The sequence below is a fragment of the Nycticebus coucang genome, chromosome 8, assembly GCF_027406575.1.
Source record: "Nycticebus coucang isolate mNycCou1 chromosome 8, mNycCou1.pri, whole genome shotgun sequence".
In the NCBI taxonomy this organism is placed as follows: domain Eukaryota; kingdom Metazoa; phylum Chordata; class Mammalia; order Primates; family Lorisidae; genus Nycticebus; species Nycticebus coucang.
This window is the reverse complement of record NC_069787.1, coordinates 108,037,500-108,055,559: the sequence shown is the minus strand read 5'-3', so window position 1 is coordinate 108,055,559 and position 18,060 is coordinate 108,037,500. Positions and strand designations below refer to the sequence as shown.

Sequence of the window (18,060 nt, the reverse complement as noted above, 5' to 3'; positions counted from 1 at the left end):
TGACAAAAGCCATTTTAAGTGGAGCAAGAAGCTATTTCATTGTAGCTTTGATTTGCATTTCTCTGATGACTAATGATGTTGAGCAATTTTTCACAAACCTGTTGGCCATTTGTATACCTTCTTTGGAGAAACATCTGTTCAGATTCTTTGCCCATTTTTAATAAGATTATTTGATTTTTTTCTATTGAGTTCTTGGAGAACACTTATATGTTCTAGTTATTAATCCCTTGTCAGATGGGTAGTTTGTAAATATTTTCGCCCATTTTGTGGAAAAAATATTTGCATCCCCTTTGTGCAGTGTTTCATTTCCAGAGATACTTTATATCTTATTTTACTCCAGATAGGGGGTAGCAGATGTTAGAGGTTTAAGGACAAAAATGTATCAGTAGAGAAAAGTAACACAGAAAATTAATTTTTTATATGCATGAATTAGGAAAAGGCAGAAAAATACTTCAGTTCAGGTAGTAGCAAAGTCAGTTTCCCAAAGGAACACAGATGGAGAAATTCCTTGACCTTGGATAACAACAGTAATAGCCTAAGAATAGTAGCAGCTGCACTCTGCTGACCCCTGCCAAGGTACCTGTGGGGCCACACTGGGTTAGATGCATCATCTTGCTGGGCTGGGCTGGCACATCAAGTGACTCAGCACTGCTGTCCCATGTCATTTCACAGTGAGGAAACTGAGTACTGAACTTAAGCTACGGGCTCAGCAAGAGGGTAAGAATAGCCAGGGGATACAGTTAGCCTGTGTTGTCAGTCACCCATAAGTATCCCACATATCTTGAACTCTGTTATCAGTATCTGTGCCAGACCAGGTGCTGGGGAGTTGGAAATGAGTCAGATGCCCTCAGTTTGAGGAGTGCACAGTTTCCTGGGAGTCATGGGGAATGGTGTCCTCTCAGTCCAGGCTCAGGGTGACTGACTGAGTTCACTCCTCTGATGTTTTCTACATGAACACAATTGCCCTGCCAACTGAATCTGGGTGACAACTTCCTTCCACTGCATTTATTTATCACTGTTTAATTAATGTGAAATTTACATAACACAAAATTAACCATTTTAAAGCATATAATTCAGTGGTGTTTAGTCCATTCACAATGCTGTGCAACTATCACCTCTGACAAGTTCCAAACCACTGTCATCACCCCCAGAGGAAATCCTGCACCCAGTAAGCAGTCACTGGCCTTTGCTCCTTCCCCCAGGCCCTGGAAGCTACTCATCTGCCTCTGTTCCTTATTATGACTGAATAGTATTCCCCTGTACTGATATACCACATTTCACCCCCTGGTGGGCATTGTGGGCTGTTTCCACCTTCTGGCTATTGTGAATCCTGCTGCTATATATGCTCATGGATAAATACTGGAATACATGTTTTCATTTCTCTTGGGGGTATACCTAGGCCTGGAGTTGCTGGGTCCTATGGTGGTTCTATGTTTAACTTTTTGAGGAACTGCCAAAGTGTTTCCCACAATGGCTGCATCATTTTACATTCCCACCAGCACTTTCTCCATATCCTTGCCAGTACTTGTTATTTTCCATTCTGTTCTTTTTTATTATTATTGAAGTGAAGTGGTGTGAAGTGGCATCTCACTGTGGTTTGGGTCCTTGCACTGAATTTACAGCACTGCTTCCTGACCTTTTGTTCAGCATGAGATGCACAGAGTATAGGAGAGCAACTGGGGTAATGTGGAGGAGCTTTGTCCAGGCATCTGTCTAGCGCATGGTAACAGAATTCACTTGCCCATTGTGCAACAGCTACCTAGGGGGCCAGAACCCCTCTACCTGGGCCACTTGCTGAGAAGCCCTGAGAAAAGCTCCCTAAGACCACACAGGGTCCGTCTACCAGCTTTGCTGCCCCAGGCCTCTCCTGGCTACTCTGGGGACTGAAGGGAGCAGGGTCTGGCACCCTGTAACCCATTAGGGGTCACGATGGGATGTCCCATGAAGAAGGCAGAGGGCAAATACATGAATTTAATTGGACACAATTTCTTCTCTCTCTCCATGGAAGGCTCTCTCACAAATTTACCATGAAGAAATAGTAACAGCAGCCAGCATCTCTAGTGTTTACTGCATAAACCCCTGTTTTAAGAACTTCCCATAGATTAATCTTTGAATTCCTTAAAATCCTCATTTACAGATGAGGAAAGTGAGTCAAAGGGAGGTCACAACGTGCATGAGGGAGCTTGGAGCCAGTGGTTGGCTGTGATCCCAGCCCAGGCGGGGACAGCCCCCATGTGGACCACCACGTGGTAGCCTGCACTCAGTTCTCCTAGGGCTGTGGTTATCCACCTGGGAGGGGAAGGGCAGGTGTCTTTTCAAAGGCAGCTTCATGCCAAATGGAATTGATGCAAAACTCCAGTCTGTTTAGCAGATAGAAGGGAAACTGCTTGGAATGGAGGGTGGGGGTCTTAGGTTCCAACAGTAAGGTAGGGCTCTGAGGTCTTCAGGGTTTTGGAATCCCCTTGCAAGTTCTAAGGGTCAGGGAAGGGAATGACTGGCTGAAACTTCAGACACTTGACCAGTGGAAAAGGCACATTAAATTTAATAAGTATGAAAACAATACCTTATACTTACAAAGCACTTTGTCTTTTCTGAGGACCTTCCCAAACACTCTATTTGCTGTCAAGAGTGAATCATTACAAAAATACACCCAACGATTAATAAGGCCCTGAAGAGCTTTTACTAGGACAGAACACTTGGGAAACCAAGAGACCTGCTGATGTTGATCTGTGCAAACTGGAGGGTACCCACTCATTTTTGCTTTAGTTTCAGCTCATGTGGCAATCTCTCATGGCTGTGCCTTTTCCTGCCTCAGCAGTCCCATCTAGGGACCAGGAATAACCAGTAAGCATTGAGCACTCACCACGCACTGTGTGCTGGGCCCTGTGCTCAGAATTTTTTGACACATCATCTCCCTTAATACTCATGATAAACCCATGGGGTCCATTGTTCCTTATCCAAAAAAAAAAAAAAGTTGAGTAATTAGGTTGCATGTGCCTGGTATTGTATAACATTGCCATTGGGCTGGGTCAGTGCCTGCACTCAAACACTTTAATATTTCTCTAGTCAAACCTATGACTACTCACATCAAGTGAAAGAAGGAGTGACTATAAATAGTTCACACCAGTTTAGGTTGAAACTGGCTGCCAAATGAGTTTGGCCAAACTTATGAACACAGTTTTGGTTTCAGAACAGAGTCCTGCACTAATATCTTCATTTCATGAATAAATGAGGCTCTGAGAAGTTAAGAGACTGCCTAACAAGGGTGACATAGCTGGTGAATACCAGAGATGGGATTCAAGCCAGAAGTCTGACTTTAAAGCCCATCTCTATAGCTACCTTGCTATGGGGAAAAGAAACAGGTTTCTGGAGAAACAGCTTAGAGTTCACATTACAACTCTACCACTTAGGAGCCATAGGATCTGGGCAAACTGCATCACCTCTGGGACCCTCCACTTCTGTAGGGGTCATAGGGGTTTTTCTCAAAGATTCCAGCACTTGCTTTCTGGGCACATGATCAGCTTACCTTTTCCTACTCACTTGGAGTTAGGTATGAAGTGATGTGTGTCACTGCTGGCTGGAGGCGTTAGGAGCCAGGACGTGCTCCGCTGCCTTCTCTTTCACATTAGTAATAATTGGGGGCTGCTCTTTCAGCCCTGGACCTGAAATGAGGACACAAACCTGTGGAATTGTCTCCACCGATCCAGTGACAAGCATGTCGTGTGGACAAAAACAAACCTTTGTTGATTGAAGTCAGTGAGAAGTGGGCATTATCTGTTACTGCAGCAAGACCTGTCCTGTCCTGACTGATACAGGTTCCTTCTCTGTAAAATCAGTCGTGTGAAAACTGAAGGGAATGGTGCATATAAAACTCCAAGGCAGTGCCTGGCAATGGGTATTCATTCTCAATTTCCCCAGCTGTAAGAATGGGGAGCATGTTTAATTTGCTGTTTTAATGAGTGAAACTGCTTGTTAACCCATGAGACACTATGGAAAGGACTTTCTGGGCATCCACGTAAACGTGGGTGTGTTCAACCACACATGTTCCTCTTTCTACTCTGGTTTTGAAGGCGAGATTGGGGAACAGAGGTGGCAGGCTGGGGACAGAATCTCCTCCTAGGACAGACAACTTCCTGAAGACTCTGGGTTCCTGATGGAAGCAACAGCTGTAGAGCTAAAATCCCCGAAGTCGGGGCTGCAGAGGGCCCACTAGTGTCAGGAGAATGTCGGAAGGGCCAGGCTGTCAGCTGCTGAGCACAAAGGAGGCACCGTCCCCTCCACCCCCCTCAGGCCCACAGATGGAAGGAGTCAGGCTGCAGGGAGGAGATTCCTGGTGATGAAAGTATACAGTTGCCAGGGGACTTGCATTAAGACCCCATTTAGCAACACCGATTAAGGAGCTATAAATAGCACCTGGGCTCTTTCACAGGCCATAAAACACTCTTCCCTGCACTGCTCCCAGCCCACCGCCTGCCCTGCTTAATTGGGGCTCAAAATAAAATACCTGGAAGGCCACTTTTTGATGGAAGGCCCTCGTTGCCATAGTGACCAGTTGCTGGGACTAGGATGGGGCAGAGGCTTGACACAAGGCTGCTGAATATGGGTGGGGAGGAGGAAGAGGAGAAGAGAGAAGGGCAGAAGGGAAGGACACTGATGAGACTTCTGTGGAAGTGTGAGCTCACACATGGAGAGGCTGATGGATGCACCTCCCTATTGCCTGTAAGGGCTGCAAAACCCGGCAGCCTCACACATTAATTTTTCCAACTTCAGGGCTAACAAATTAGGACCACTGGCAAGAAAGTGGACCTGGCTGGCCCAGGATGGATATGAGAGGCAGACACTTGAATCTGAGTTCTGGCTCAGACCCTGAACAGCTGGGTGATGTGGGTCTGCTCCCCATCTTCTCTGGCCCCTTTCGCTGTAAAATAAGAGGGTGAACAAGAAGGTCTCTAAGCTCTGGATTAGAACTTAGACCTGGGGCTACACCAGAACTCCCGCCACTGTCAAGAAGAAGGCAGAAGCCCTCCATGTGCTGCGTCACCTCAGAGCTGTGTGAAGTGAAGGAAGCAAGGTGCACGGCGGGGACGGGGGATGCTGCTGTCTGTGTGTTTGTAGGAAATACCTCAGAAGCACATGCCAGAATCTGACTTCACTGCTTGCCTCTGGGGAAGGTGGCTGGGGCAAAGGTGGGCAGGAGACTTACGAAGTCCTGTTTTAATTAATTCTTATGAATGTATTTAAAATACATAAAATCTAAATTAAAAAAATGCTGGACTCCAAAAGACCCAGATTTTAGTGAATGAGTAGATGACCAATTAGACCAGTGAGGTCACCCTTCATGATCTGGTCTCTTTGCTGATGACTCTCCCTCTCTCCCTGGGAACCCTAGTCCTCTTAACAATCCCCCAAAGTCTGTCACGCGTTTCAAAGGCTCTGCCCTCCCTGAAATTCCTGTCTTGCCCTTCTCCATCTAGAAATGTCTTCAAATCTCTACTCCCACGTCCCTGGCGCACAGCTGGCCCAAACACCTGCTGTTTTTCTCTCCCCTCTGCACTTGCTAGGGCCCTTTATTGATGCTCATCTCACTGAATTATCAAGATCTGTATGGCCACCCCAATAAACTAGAGGCTCTTTGAGGTGGAGCCTGGGTCTGATCTAGGATATATCCCAGGCCCCCACACACAATGTTGCTGAGTATGATATCTGCATCTCTGAGAGATGGAACATGCGCTGAGTAATGCCTCGGAATGACTCCCTTGTGGCTTAGCCACCAAAAATCAAGCCTCTGCTTTCATACCACCTCCCCCTTTGGCTTCATTTGAATGCAGGGAAAGTTAATTTTTACCATGAGTCTGAGCAAAAGACAATTAGAAAGGGATGCCCTACAGCAAGAAGTAATCTTAGTAGATCACCCAGCAACTGCACTGAGGGGCCTGCCCTGCTGTTCTGCCTGACTATGGATAATTGATTTTGTGGATTATTCACGGCAAAGGTGTCATCTGGGCCTTCCCCTGGGCTGCCTCCCTGCCTGCCTGCTGGGGAATCCGGTGGAAACAAGGCACATACTGTAAGGGCTGCTGGGCAGAGGGGACCTGGGCTCTGTGATTTAACTGTCTGCATGAACTCTGTAAAGACCTAGGTCCCCTTTCATCCCCCTCCACAGCAGGACCAGAGTCCCTAAGGCCCTGCCCACTTAGACATACTGTCTCGAATTTTGAAAACTGGCCCAAGCAGAGTAGAGCAGAGGGAGAAGCCACTACAAAGAAACAAGTGGACTGCTAAGCCCAGCAGAGGGGATGTAAGGCTGTCCCCCTGGTTATAGGATGATTTTCACAAGGAAGTCATGCTCCCAGGGGAAAGTCACAAACCTCAGGAAATGCCTCCCTTCTTCAGGGTTCTGAGTTGGAGAGACCCTGCTGTTGAAATACATCTTCGTCCAAGTGCCCACCCCCGCAGTTGAAGGTGGGAGGACAAGACATAGGCTCCGCCCAGCCCCCTTCTCTCAGCTACTGAAGAGACCTTTCCAGAGAAGGAAGTGACCTTACCATAAAGTCTTGATTATCACTTGGGTTTACTCAAAAAATAAATCATCTATAAACTTTCATTCTGCTAACCCTTACGTTAGTTACTAGAGGATTTCTGATGGTTTTGCCTCCAGCATCCTTTGCCTCTTATTTTGGTAAAATTTTTTCAGAACCCCTTGGAGAGTGCTTTCCTTCCGGAGGTTTTGCCGCACCCCAGCTCCAGGGGTGGAGCCTACCACCGGGCTGAGCTAATCAGCCCATTCCCATCCAGCAGCCACAGTGATTGGTTCAGGGTGTAAGCTTGTGCCGCAAGTGGGGCCAATCAGAATGCATCCTAGGACTTGCGATGGTACCAAGCTCCTATGCTTAAGGAGGGCAGAAAAAGGAAACCTAAGGGCTCCTTTAAGTATTTTGGGGACTTGAGAAAGAAGATGAAAGATGACTCTGACCATTCCAGAGGTCCCTCTATGAGGTCTCTAGCATGTGTGTGGGAGAGGCTCAAGGGTGGTGCTCTGTGGAATGGGAGATTGGGGATCAACGTGAAAACACTGCTTAGATTGTGTTATTTCACGTAGGGTGAGAGTATGTGGTCCTGAAGCCCCATAAGACACCCCTAAGCCACCAGCAGACACGAGGGAAGAGGAGCTTAGAGGAGGGAGAGAACCCAGATCTTGGTAATGGTATTTGAACCCGGATGCAAGTGAGGCTGAAACCATATTTACTCCGGGATTGCTCAGTGATAAAAGCACCTACATTCACTTTATGAAGGCAAAATACCTTACAAGAGAATACAACTAAGAAAACCTCTGCCTCTCCAGATCCTGAACTTGAGTCTTGAACTATGATCAGCAGTAATTCCTGATGAACACACTCTCGTGTGTGGCGGAGGGTCTTTGGTCCAGTGAAGAAAGGCATGGGGGTGAGAAATACCCTAAGAGGAACTGGACCAGAGAGGATCCCAGAGGAGGCGAGAGACCATGGGGGCTGGGGGCTGCCTGAGGCCAGGCCGAGCCCAACACTGGAGGAGGAAGTACTGTCTTCACAGAAAGACCCACTCTCTCGCCCAACACCGCCTTCCCCACTGATGCCTCAAAATTGGCCTGCGCGTTTTTCCTTTAGTTCATTACCACGTGGAGGGGACAACAAAAGACTCAGGGAACGTCGGTGTTAGGAGGGAGTCTCCAGGAATACCAGCCCACGCACGAGCTGCATAACCAAGGATCTACCTCCTACGGAGCTGGAGCGGCGGACTCAGTGCCAAGGGTGCCTGTCTAGGGTGGAGCACGGACTGCACCCCCTGAATGCTCATTCCCGAAACGTACAGTCCCTTCCACATCGTAGTCAGAACAGGTCCCTCCCACAGGCCCACCGCGGTTTAGGTGAAATTTCCTTCCCGTTACGTAAAATCTCTACCACCAGGTGGCGATGTGGAGTTATTGCATGCAGAGTGGAACTGCGAGTGGCCATCATGGATCCACTTTTATTTTACTTCATTTCAAAAGGTAATAAGCATATAAAACTACAATCAGTTTGATTATAGCTTCTAAGGTAAACAAAGTATTATAAAAGTACAAAATATTATTAAATACAAAGTATTATAATCAAGGTTATATTGTCTCTTCTTTACTAATCACTTGCCTCTTTCCAACTCTGCCAGTGAAGGGGAGGAGAAAAGCCAAGCTTTGAAGTTAGACTGGCCTGGCTGTAAAACCAAGCTCCGCTGTGCATTAGCTGTATGTCTTTTCCAAGTCACTTCTGCTCTTTGATCTCAAATTATCCATCTGCAACAGTGGAATTAATACTACTCTGCATAGGGCTGTGGCATCCTCTGGGGATAGTATAGAATACATGTATGATAAATCTCAGTTGAATAAATGAATGAGATACTTAGCAAAATGCTTGGCACAATATAGCAGATACCCCAATGAATGACACTTATTACTAGAGGTGAAAGGGAGGCTGATGTACCAATGAAATTATATGCAGTAAGAAAGGAGGACTTTGTAGGACATGAGGAAACTCACGGGGAGGCCAGAAATCATAGGATGATGGTGGCTGTTTCCCGGCTTACTGCAGAGGCTAATGCTTTTTGACTTTAGTGTGTGACATCTTTCTTTCATTATTTTTTTTTTTATTAAGTCTGAACTCAGACACTTGTCATTTGATCTTTGATAAGCCTATCAAAAATATAAATTGGGGGAAAGATTCCCTATTTAACAAATGTGACATCTTTCACCATGCATCTTGGCTCTGAAACCTTTCTAGAACCCTTTCTGGCTTGTGGCAAAGTTCTGTAGAATTCCCATTTACCATTTTGTGTAAGTCTCTCTGGCCTCACCTATGAAAAGGAGGCTTAAACAGTCCCTGAAAGCACAATGATAAACATTCTCAAGGATGAGGCTGACTGGGATTAAAAAAAACTCTCAGGGAATTCAGTCTCCTCATCTAACATAGTCCATCTTGGTGCTGATGACTTTCTAGGCTCAGGGCCTCATTCTCCAGAGCTGCAAACCTTGCAGCTGACTTGGTAGTGCCTGCCCCTCACAAAGGCAGAGCCCCGGGTTCACTCCTTCCCCTTGGCCTTCCCAGGGGCACAGAATTCTTCTAAAAGGAGTTGGTTCACTTCAAACCTTCTCAACTCTAATGGTGCAAATTATGTGACGCTTTATTTTTCCCAGCTTGAATGGGTAGAGCTAGCACCTCATAAAGTGACAGGGAAAATATTTGGCTGGTTTCGTAAACCAGGGCACAAAGGCTTACTTGTGATGGCCGGTTGTGCAGCCTGTGCTGGCTCCCAGGACACCCTGGTGGGCCCTGCTCAGGTCTGGGCAGTGAAGTCTGCAGATACCGTTGCCCGCTTGACATTGGCCACCTGTGGGCAGGTCACAATGCCTGGCAGCCTCTCAGTCCCACCAGGCCATCTCCTCTCACAGACTTCCAGGATCTGAGCTGCCAAAGACAACTCCAGCCATTGGCCATGCAAAGGAGATCCTGGGGAGGATCCGAAAAGAAGCTTCTGTGCTGGTCTGCAGCAGCCACTGGGAGGTGTCTGCAGTGTGTGCGGGCCACAAGCTGGTTCCTGCAGGCCCTCCTCAAGGAATACACCCACAAACTTCCCTCTTGCTAGTCTCATACACTTTCTGCCCATTCCCCCCCAAATGGGGTGCTTTCCACACTCCCCACCACCTCTGCTCCTGCCATTCCTCCTGCTTAGAGCACCCTCCCTTTTCTGTCCTTCTACTCACTGCTCCCCACCCTCAGCAAGAGGTCCTCTCAGCCAGACCCTCTGAAATTCTGTACCCACAGGGGCCATTTCTCTCCTTAAGCTGACAGCCCTCACTGCCCGGAGCTCTCATTAGAAATCACATGCTTCCTGGGATAGTCTTCATTGTGTGAGGCTGGGATTATTTATTTCACTGACACCTCATTTATTTGAAACTATTGGGGAAAGAGCTTTCTTAACATGAGTGAATTTTTCTGATCAACTGTCCTTTTCATTGACCAACCTACTTTTAGTCTGATTTCTTTGGGTGAGAAGAGATCACGCAAACGCACTACTGCTTTCGTCTAACCTATCACTCTAAACATAATTGAATCCATTTTGGAAGATTCAGAATTAGAAAAGAAAAGTCACTGGTGGTAGCCTGGCCTTGCTCTGCCTGGCTGCTGAGGTTTGGGGCTCATGACGCTTTGCTGAATGGCCCCAGGTGGCTGCCCTGGGAGAGTTCCTTGCTGACCCCTGGGCAGTGGCAGGCCCTGAGGTTGGTGTGCTTGTCTTCAGCCTCACCCACCCCTTGCTCTCATTATTGTTTCTGTTCTGAGGAGGGAGTAGGAGGCAGATGACCAAGAGGGTATAAGTGAATTGCAAGTTGCATCTGAGAGACCTTTAATAACTTCAGGACAGGAGTCGGTTCCTTCTCAGGTCCTAAGCGAGTCTTTCATTCATTCTCAGGGCCAGGGCTATGGTGAGCTGTCCCTATGCTGCTGTTACCTTGGGTTGACACGTGAGCTGGGTGGGAAGCCCCTTGTTCCCATTATGGGGCTCCACTGTGCCCACACAGTGCCTGACTAACAAGTCCCAGTTGCCTTGTCTTGGGGATGTGGCTTACCCCAGAGTTCATGTTTTTTCAGCTTCTGCTTTGGAATTAATTACGTCTTGAAAGGGCATGCGAGTGGAGCCGCTCAGAGGGGGCCCTGGCTCCAGGTCAGTGGAGGCTGCTGTCTTCAGAGGTTGCCCCTCTGGGACTGTGGTTTCTAAAGCTTGTTGCAAACAGTTTTTGCGTCTGATTTCTAGTTCTTGGGAAATCAGAGATGCCAAAGACCTTATGTAGCACAGGCACAGCCACTTGGGAGACATATCTTTTTTTGTAAGTGACCATGTCTGGTTTGGGCTGTAGGAAATACTCTTTTAACATCTGAGAAGAGAGGGGCTGGGGAGAGGGTAGGGCTGGGCATGGTGAGTACACAGCCAGTCAGCATCCAGGGACAGCAAGCAGGATGGCCCTTGAGTCCCTGGAGTCCAGGAAAAGGAGGGGGCGGAGGTGTGGTCCCTTCCCAAAGGTCAGTGCAAAGCCTGGATGCCCCCTGGGGTTTGACAAGTAATGCCAAGCAGCTTTCTCCTTCCTGGAAATGCTTGCCTTGGGCAACTGCTTTGACCACAAGACATCTCAAAGGTGCCAGTCACCTGGCCTTGGACATGTTAGTGAGTTTGTCATTTCACCCACATCCCACCTTATCCTTACTCAAAATTCCTATATATACAGTTTTCCTTCCTTTTCAGTTCCATTGTCCTTCATGAGGTGACACCTGCTTCCCCAGCTTTGTTTCCCGCCATGCTCCCTGCCTGCCACCTGCCACTGCAGGGCCTTTGCACGTGCTGCTCCATCTGCCGTGAATACCTTTTCCTTCACCCCCACCCTACAATAAACACCTCACTAGTTCATTCCTCCTCTGAGCTTAGAGGTTCCCAACATTGGCTTTCTCTGACTTCCAAAACAAGCCAGGCCTCCCTGGCACACTTCAGGACCATCAACTTGCCATGTGCCACCCAAGCACACCAGTAACCACAGGAAGATTTCTGTAATCATGCCTTCTCTGCTGTGTCCTGAGTTCCAGGGTGGGATCCCAGGCGGCCATGCTCACTGCCTTATTTTCAGCCCCTGGCACAGAGTACCTGCTTAGTGAATATCAGCCAGCTAATAATAACCATGCCCTTCGATCCATCTCTGGCCACACTGAGGTGCCCCAGGTCCCAGGCCCTCTCATAACTCTGATTTCTTGCTTTTTCTGCTGGGGAATACCTCTCTTGCCTGAGTAATTCCTGCTCTGAGATGAAGAAGGGAACGAATCAATGAGAGCATGAACAAACAGAATTCCAGATGATTTGTAGAAGAATCCCAAGGTCTCCGCTGCGCAACGGGAGGCTCTGACCCTGCAGGAGCATTCCCGGAGGAAAGACCCTTGGGGAGGAGTACTGCTGTGAGGAAGCACAATGGGTTTATAGGCATCCCTTTAAAATGCCTTGGGGAAACCCTAAAAAGTCTCTAGTAACTAGGCTGGTGCATGGAGATGAATAGTGCAGAACCTGTTGTGACTAATTTAAGTTGTGCAACGCGTCATCCATGCATCTTGTATTTAGTGTGCTGTCAGTTGTTTAGCTTAAGGGAAGGTCAAAACATCTGTAAGGTGGGAAGAATCTAGGTGTCCATCACTTGGAGAATATGATGCAGGTAATAAATAGTAAGGCACAGCTGGTAGTGATCACATCTGTGTGCCAGTACTGCGCTGGGCAGTTTATATCCATTATATCATTTAATCCTCAGGACAGCTTTGACAGGTGGGGGTTCATGTCTCCTGTCAGATGTGAAGACAGAAATTTGGAGAGGTTAAGCAACTCTGCCACAGTTCTAGAACTAGCTTGTGGCACAGTTGGGCTTTCCCCTGGGCAGTTGGACTCCGAAGTCTCTGCCCCAGCTGCAGAGTGAGGTACTGGGCAGGGACCATCAGGTAGGTAGCCTCCATGCGGAAACATGAAAGTGCTGCCTTGGAAACAAGGTTCCCAGCCTTGGGTCCTGCCAGGTCTGTTTCTCAGAGTTAGGTCTTCACCAGCCTAAGTGTATGCCGTGCCAAGTACAGGGGGAAAGGGCGGGCCTGTAGGCCACTACAGCCTGGCAGGGTTGGCCTGGTGGGGGCCGTGGCAGTCTTGAAGGTGCTGAGAGTTGGGCTCTGAGGTCTACCCACCCTTCTCCACAGGGGGCTGCTGCTCCTCCACTACCGGCCTCAGAAGGTCTGGGTGGCATTTTTTTAGGGCCAGGACCATTCATCCACGACAACTCATATTTTGTCCTTTATACTCAAAGAGTCGCAGGTCTCGGGGAAGCTAGTCCTTTGCCTCCTCAGTTTCCATTCCTTTCTTGGCTATTGTGCACCTTTACCACCAGAGGAGCAGCTCTCCAGCTTGGGCCCTGGAGAGGGGGCTCTGGCCACTTCACAGGGACTCCTTGACAGGTTTACATGAAAAGTATTCTCCAGAGTGCTACATGTGGTTAGCTCTGGGGACCAGGGCACCCTCCTATTCTTTCTCCAGGTTCTGGCCATATCTGAGGCTGCTAAGTCCCAGGACTCAGGGTTCCTACTCAATAGACTCCTGCCCTCTCCCATCCGGCTCCTTCCCCACCCTTGGTCTCACCTGTTCAAGCCATCTTGGCAAATCATTCCTGAGCATGTGGAGAAAGTTCGCTTCACATTAGTTGAGCAGAAGCACCCTGGTCCTGGATGCAGTTTCCTGGGGCTGCTATAACAGAGGACCCCAAACTGGGAGACATAAATAGTAGAAATTTATTGCCTTGCAGTTTTTCAGGCTAGAAGTCCAAGACCAAGGTGTTGGCAGGGTTGATTCCTTCTGAGGGATCCGTTCCATGCCTCTCTCCTATATTCCAGTGGTTTTCTGACAATCTTTGGCTTCCCTTGACATGTACCCACATCGCCCTGGTCTCTGCCTTCGTGTTCCCATGATGGTCTCTCTGTGTGAGCGTCTAAATTTCTCCTTTCCATAAGGACACCAGTCAGAGTACACTAGGGTCCACCCTAATGACTTCATCTTAACTTATTATATCTGCCATGACTTTATTCCAGTAAGGTCACTGTCTGAGGTATAGGGGGTTAGGACCTCAACCTATTTGTGGGGGGCACAATTCAACTCATAACACCTCTGTCTAGTTCATGCCAGGGAAGACAAGACAAGGGGTGCTAGGGAAGAACAAGACGCAGCCCCTCTGCTGACCACAGGGTAGTTAGGCTGACCAGACCCCCAGATGTATCACTGGAGGACAGGGAAAGAGAGAGTGAGATATATGTGCAGCAGAGAGGGCAGAGCCATGTGGAGCCAGAGGGGTCCGCACAGCTGCCACACACCTGTGGCTCCCTGGTCCTGGACAAGTGCACTTAAGACACGCTGGGGCACATGTCCGATGGTTGCATCATTTACAGGAGTCCCCTACAGCAGGGGATTCTCAGAGGGAGGCAAACAGAGGCTATGCTTGACTGACCTCAGCTTAGGGGCACTGGCCTGAGCACCAGCCCATTCTGATGCCACAGGGTCCTATTCTTGCGCCATGGCTGACCCTGACAGAAATCTAAGCCTGGCAAGACTAATACCCAAGCTCACATAGTATAAATTACATTCTAGGGAAATGATCCCCCATTTCTCTAAAGCACAAACCAACATTTGAAGCTTTTATGTATACACGTTTTTTTAGTTTACAGAAAAACCTCTGCTGGAAGATTAGTTGGTATTCTGTATCAGCAATGTCAAAGCCAGTTCAAGTCCCCGAACCATAAATTTACTCCTAACAGTCTACCATAATGACATAAATAACAAGGATGGCAAACATACAAGCAAAAGCATTCCAATCTGTAATGTTATCTATAAACAGCCTACGTGTACGAAATGGACAACAGCTAATTAGATTATGATATAGCCAAATGGTAATACATTATTAAGTCATTAGAGATAATAATATTCCACTGCAACAGTATGAATGTCCCCCGTAAAACTCGTGTTGAAATTTAATTGCCATTGTAACAGGATTAAGAGTCGGGGCCTTTAGGAAGTGATAAGGCTATGAGTACCCCATTCTCATGAGTACATTGATTCCATTATTATGGGAATGGGTTTGTTATGTCAGGAGTGGGCTCCTAATAAAAAGGCAAGTTTGGCCCCCATCTGGGCTCCATCTCGCGCTCACTTCCACCTTCCACCATGGATGACCTTCTCCAGATGCTGGTACATGCTCTTGAACTTCCCTGCCTCCAGAACCATAGGTTAAATAAACTTTTGTTCTTGATAAATTACCCAGTCTCTTGCATTCTGTTATAACAGTGGAAAATGAACTAAGATAACCACCCGCACCACTATTCCTTATCACTGTTCTGAAGGAATCAATGAGATAAGAGAAAAAGACAAAACTGTCACTACTGGCAGATGATATGATGCTATACCGAGAATACCCAAGAGAACTGAGAGAGAAACTGTTAGAGAAATAAGAACTCAATGAGGCTGACAATTAGGAAATTGGTAATCAAAAATCCACAGCCCCTGTCTAGACAAACGAGTTAGAAAATGTAATGGAAGATAAGCTTCCTTTCATATAAAAACAAAAAAAAATACCAGAGATAAACACAATAAGAACTGTGTAAGAATTGAAAGAGTGAAAAATTAAATATATCAAAGGACGTAACACAAAACTTGAAGAAGTAGAAAGATGCATTTTATGTTTGGATTGGCATACTCAATACCTTGAAAATGTCACTTATCCCCTAAAATAATCTACAAGTGCAGTAGGATCTCAATGAAAATGCCAATAGAATTTTTGGAGACCTTACCAAAAAGATTAATTCAAGTTCATGTGAAAAAGTAAACACAAAAAAAGAACAGATAGAGGAGAGTGCAGGGAAAACCCTTGAAGAAATTGGTCTGGGCGAGTATTTTATGAGGAGGACCCCCCGGGCAATTGAAGCAGCTTCAAAAATACTGGGACTTGATCAAACTAAAAAGCTTCTGCACAGCCAAGAACACAGTAAGTAAAGCAAGCAAACAGCCCTCAGAATGGGAGAAGATATTTGCAGGTTATGTCTCCGACAAGGTTTAATAACCAGAATCCACAGAGAACTCAAACGCATTAGCAAGAATAGAACAAGGGATCCCATCACAGGCTGGGCAAGGGATTTGAAGAGAAACTTCTCTGAAGAAGACAGGCGCGCGGCCTTCAGACATACGAAAAAATGCTCATCATCTTTAATCATCAGAGAAATGCAAATCAAAACTACTTTGAGATACCATCTATCTCCAGAGAGACTAGCCTATATCACAAAATCCCAAGACCAGAGATGTTGGCGTGGATGTGGAGAAAAGGGAACACTTTTGCACTGCTGGTGGGAATGCAAATTAATACATTCCTTTTGGGCATATACCCAGAAGACCAAAAATCACATCATAACAAAGATATTTGTACCAGAATGTTTATTGCAGCCCAATTCATAATTGCTAAGTCATGGGAAAAGCCCAAGTGCCCATCGATCCACGAATGGATTAATAAATTGTGGTATATGTACACCATGGAATATTATGCAGCCTTAAAGAAAGATGGAGACTTTACCTCTTTCATGTTTACATGGATAGAGCTGGGACACATTCTTCTTAGTAAAGTATCTCAAGAATGGAAGAAAAAGTACCCAATGTACTCAGCCCTACCTATGAAACTAGGGTTTTCACATGAAAGCTATAACCCAGTTACAACCTAAGAATAGGGGGAAGGAGGAAAGGGAGGGGAGGGAGGGGGGATGTGGGTAGAGGGAGGGTGAATGGTGGGATTACACCAGCGGTGCATCTTACAAGGGTATATGTGAAACTTGGTAAACAGTCTGTGAAGCTAGTGAATGATGCTCCATGATTATACCAATGTAGCTAGTGAATGATGCCCCATGATCATATCAATGTACATAGCTATGATTTAATAAAAAAAAAATAATTAATTAAAAAAAAGAACAGAAAAATACTCAAAAGAGTAATGAGGTAGGAGTGGTCCTATCAGCTTTAAAATAGATTTTTAACCATAGTATTATAGTAATTTAAGCCTTTGGTGCTGGGGAAGGACTAGACAGATGGATCAATAGAATGCTGCATTTCTCCAAGAATCGGCAAATACTTGCTGGTTCATAATAAAATGGTCTGGTGAAGAGGAAAGAGCATGGATTTAAGAACCAGACAGTCCTGGCTGTCCTCCCAGACCGTGACTTTAGACATCTAAGTGATGTGTTCTAAGCCTGTCTTTGCTTCATGTGAATATTGTGAGAATTAAATAAAGTAATGCATGTAAAGTGCTCAGAAAAGTGTCACTAGTACTATCAATAATGGTTTTACTATTGGTTATTTTTTCTTTTACGATTATTTTAATTATCGAGTATTACCCCTCTGCCACCCAATCAGAGGCTCACTGACCTTTTGCTCTGTGGTATCAGCCATAGCCCAGCTTCCCCTCTGATCCTCCCTCCCAAATGTAGGCATCTGCAGGCTCCAGGGCCCATCCCTCTTCATTTGATAGGAGGGGTGGCCAGTCTCTCTTCCATATGGAAGAGAATTGGAAAGTTAAAGTCAAGAGGCCTACAAGGGTATATGTGAAACTTGGTAAACGGTCTGTGAAGCTAGTGAATGATGCCTCATGATCATATCAATGTACACAGCTATGATTTAATAATAAATAAATAAAGAAAGAAAGAAAGAAAGAAAAGAAAAAAATAAAGAAAATAAAGGCCTCTCAAGAGGCCTTAAGAGATATTTCTCAGAAAGGATCAGGAATATGGTAAATGTGCCTTTAGTGAGAAACATGGGCAGTCTCAGAAACATAGCCTCTGTTGTTTTCATGCCTTCCCCATGAGACCTGGGTGGTTTTATTGAAGCTGATGGATATCCCCCCATCCAGGCCGCCTCCAGTCACCTGCCCAGACTGTCAAAAAAGAATTGAAAGGGGAGAAATGGCATTTCAGAGTGATGAATGTGGAATCCACGTACAAAAGGCAATAGATTGAGGACAAGAAAACCAGAGCCAGGAAGCTTAGCCAGGGCACTCACTGGGGTGACCGGGACAGAAGGGAGAATGTGATGGGCTTGTTTCAACAATGGGGCTTAGGGCTCTGGACTCCAGCTTTTTTAAGGACCTTAAAAAATATTTGAGAGGCCGTGCATGAGGATTTCTTGAGCTCAGGAGTTTGAGACCAGCCTGAGCAAGACTAAGGCCCCGTCTGTACTAAAAAAAAAAAAAAGAAAGAAAGAAAAGTTAGCCAGGTATTGTGGCAGGTGCCTGTAGTCTCAGCTACAGGAGGCTGAGGCAGTATTGCTTAAGCCAAGGAAATTGAGGTTGCTGTGAGCTAGGCTGATGCCACAGCACTCTAGCCTGGGAAATAGAGTGAGATTCTGTCTCAAAAAAAAAAGACAGAAATCTGAGACATGAGGTGAATTTATTGGTTCAAAACTACTGCA

At 46.5% G+C, this 18,060-nt stretch overlaps 1 protein-coding gene across 1 annotated transcript in view; it reads right to left on the bottom strand.

Moving 5' to 3' along the window:
• Positions 1-18,060, bottom strand: part of SPSB4 (splA/ryanodine receptor domain and SOCS box containing 4) — a 95,508-nt gene that overhangs the window by 31,421 nt on the left and 46,027 nt on the right. The window lies entirely within an intron of this gene.